A 3,737-nucleotide genomic window follows, 5' to 3' on the forward strand; every position below is an offset into this window, starting at 1 on the left:
CATTCATTTGGGAGTGAATCAGTGGATGAAAGGCCTCTTTCTCTGTCTCTCCCTCTAACTGTAACTCTATCCCTCAGATAAACAAAATATTCAAAACAATAATAAAACATAGCATTTCTTGGTTATTTCAAAATATATGCAAACAATGGTATGTGATAAAATTCAACACCTCAAGGACCTAAGACTGTGTGAAAGATGCCAAACATGCAGAAGCATATACTATCCCATTTTTATCAAATTACACAATATGTAAATCTGATTTATTGTGTTGAAAGTCATGATAATTACCTCTCAGTAATACAGATGAGGTAACTACTTAAAAACCACATGAAAATGATTTTTTGGCAAGCCATAATTTTTCTGGTTGCTGATCTCATTGTTAGTTATGTGGGTGCACTGGATTTGAGAGAATGAATGTGTCTATGCATATTTCAATAAAAACAACTTTTTAAAATGTAGCTTATACTGCAAAAAAATAAAGTCTTGAGATTTTTTTCCAGGAGAAGAGAATACAATAGATATTAATATTGGAAATAATTCTCATTTTCATATATTCAGCTGTAGACTTTGAGGCATGTTAAGAAGGGAAAGGTGTATATCCATCTGCCAGACATGAAATATCACTCACAGGAACATATCCCACTCCAATGCTAAGAATAAGGGGGTTGGAGAGTTTCTCTGAAGCATTGTTCACAGAAGTTCAGATGCTTTTCTGTTTTCAAGGAACTTTTTTGTTTCTGGGAATACACATTTAAAATGAGTACCGTGGGACAAGATAAATAAATTTGTAAAATGTTATATAGCTCCTACAATATAAAGTTGATTTTAAACTACAGCAAGATTGGTTTAAGAAGCTCGAATGAAAATAAAAATAATTTTAAAAGTTTAAACTGCACATGACAGATCACTGTATAAATCAATTCTGGAACAGATAAAGCAAAAAATATATTTAAGAAAATGAGAATTTACATTATTGAAAAAATACTGCTTATCATTTATCAGTAAAGCCAAATATACTGTGTTATGAACCACATTACATGACTTACATCTTAGGATAATGCGATTTGTTATTTGAATTGAGGATTTTGCTATTTCAAGTTAAACTCAATTGAAAATATAATGTTCTCTACATGCTTTTCTAGGTATAGAGGATATATAAGTAAATTTTGCAGGAATAAATTTTCCAGTTATGTCACATTAACAAGTAGGAGTTAAAACATCACAGCAAAACCTGAAAGAAAAAATGATGTCAAGCATCTAAATCATATCTTGATTTAGTCCATTTAATTTATTCAGTTTAAAAATAATGAGCAAGGCTGGTATAGAGGTTGCGGCGCGTTTAGATTCGTGGGATTACGGTGACTCCATGGAGAAACAGCTGGCCTGTGCCCAAGACTGCTGAGCCCTCGCAGCTCAGGGGCATACTGGCCTCACACATGGCACGCGGCTAGTGGGCGGCCTTGCGAGGCGGTGCCGCCTGGGTGCCAGGGGTGCAGCAGAGCAAGGGGTGCGCCCGAGGGGCCCTGCTGCTGCCAGAGCCCTGCTGTCTGGGCTGCATACCAGAGCGCTGGTGACTGCGCCAGGCAGCGCTCTGCCTTGTGGTTGCTGGGGGCCAGCCGGCGAAACCACTGATTCTGAGCAGGGAAAGCGGCCTCTGGGGCCGCGGCTGGAGGAGGCGCCACAGCCTAGGCCTGGAACAGCCGGTGGGTCCCAACGAGCGCCGCCAGTCTGTGTGAAAACCCATGGGCAACCCAAATACGTTGTCAATGATGAGAACTGGCATGGCTCAAGTTTTGGTCTGTTTGATTATTGAAGAAGATTTTAATATCGCACTAGGAGTTTTTGCTTTAGTTAGGCTGATTTGTTGGATGAATTTATTGCTCGAAACTGAGCCAATCAAAAATCAGCTTTGAGAAGTTTTTTGTTTTTGTTTTTGTTTTTGTTTTTGTTTTTAACAGGCAGAGTGGACAGTGAGAGAGAGAGACAGAGAGAAAGGTCTTCCTTCCGTTGGTTCACCCCCTAAATGGCCACCACGGCCAGCGTTGCACCAATCCGATGGCAGGAGCCAGGTGCTTCTCCTGGTCTCCCATGGGGGTGCAGGGCCCAAGCACTTGGGCCATCCTCCACTGCACTCCCCGGCCACAGCAGAGAGCTGGACTGGAAGAGGAGCGACCGGGACAGAATCCGGCTCCCCGACCGGGACTAGAACCCCGGGGGTTCTGGCGCCACAGGCGGAGGATTAGCCTAGTGAGCGGCAGCGCCGGCGGAGAAGTGCTCTTGATCCACTTACTGCTAAAGTACTTGTCAGTATCTTTTATGTGAGTTTAACCTATGCAGACCTTATTCCAGTTCCACTTATATGATAATTTCAAGAGAAGTAATGTTGATTTGTTGATTTCTGCTCTTTTTTATGTCAGATATGGAACTTTTCCAATACCACGAATGCTAGCTAAATATTTCAACCCTTGCTAAGCCACGCTAGGTTGAAACCAACATTCATCAGCAAGGTAAACACAGCACTCCAGTTAATCTTGGTGGCAGCTGCTTTGGCAGCTCTGGTTTTCAATTATTCTGACAGCATTTACCTTCAGATGCTTTGGTGTTTTATAGCTTTCAAAACTGCTGCATCAGCTTACAGTAACTATCATTATGATCAGGAAAACTGGTCAGGTGATGAAAGGGAGAGGGATATCATCCATCACTATTATCAAGGAAGCAATAGACAACCTCAGCAGCAGGGAAATCTACAAGAGTTTTTAGTGTTCAGCTCCAAAATAGACTTGTCAGAACAAACTCTGTCATCAAAATTTAAGTACTGTGTATTGAAAATAAGCTTCATTATGGGCAAATGCAGAATTTCCAATGTCTTTCTAAATACAAATAAAACTATAATTTAGAACTTCTAACCTTAGGTTTCCTGGTTAATTTATAAGAGATAATTATTTCAATTTCTGTCAGTCATTTATAATATGATTTTGAAAAAATGGTTCAGAGAATGGAAACAGAAGAGTTGACTCCGTCCTCCAAGTATTAGTCAATTTCTCTGGTTTAAATATACAACTTGGCTGTCCACTATCACATTCAATTCTTAGATCCATGTACCCATTAGCAATTAATGTATTTAATATTTGATCATTTCAGAAAATGAGATTAGTTAGCTGTGGATGAAACAAAGTTGTAAGGAGATTTAAAATACAGTAATTTTTGCAAATAAGATGATCAAAGTCAGAGTTATTAAAATTCATGTTAGTCTTCCAGCTTCTCAGGTGCCTAATCATGTTTGGTAGGATGATAAGGAACAAAGGCAGCAGAAACATGAGAACATGTCCATTAGCCTCTGCCTTTAAAACACATTGAGTTCCATCATGCTTTCCCCCTGTGTCTAACTTAGCCACGTTTGTAAAACATTGGAACATGTACCCAAATCTCATGTGAATAATATGAAACTGTATATTTTTCAAAGGTTTTTTTAAACTTTAAGGGATCTTCTTTTGTTAAAATGTAAAAGGATTTAAAAGGAATAAAAGTTGGAAAAAAGAATAATGAGCAATATGGGCTCTAAGAGCAACCAAATAATTGGAAGCACAACCATTAAACTAGTTGTTTCCAAATTTTAAAGGCATCAAAATCCCCAAGAGCCAATGTTGAAATTATTGTTTCTGGGCCCAATAAATAACTTTAATTTTAAAAATTTGATTTGGTAGGATTTCTGCTGTTTATAGTGCAGGTAGTACTGT

General features: G+C 38.8%; 1 pseudogene; it reads left to right on the forward strand.

Moving 5' to 3' along the window:
- The first annotated feature begins 1,766 nt into the window (after window positions 1–1,766).
- On the forward strand, window positions 1,767–2,760 carry LOC100349188 (cardiolipin synthase (CMP-forming) pseudogene; annotated as a pseudogene).
- Window positions 2,761–3,737: the final 977 nt, after the last annotated feature.

The sequence above is a fragment of the Oryctolagus cuniculus genome, chromosome X (genome assembly GCF_051225735.1).
Source record: "Oryctolagus cuniculus isolate XC-2025 breed Fujian yellow rabbit chromosome X, ASM5122573v1, whole genome shotgun sequence".
Lineage (NCBI taxonomy): Eukaryota > Metazoa > Chordata > Mammalia > Lagomorpha > Leporidae > Oryctolagus > Oryctolagus cuniculus.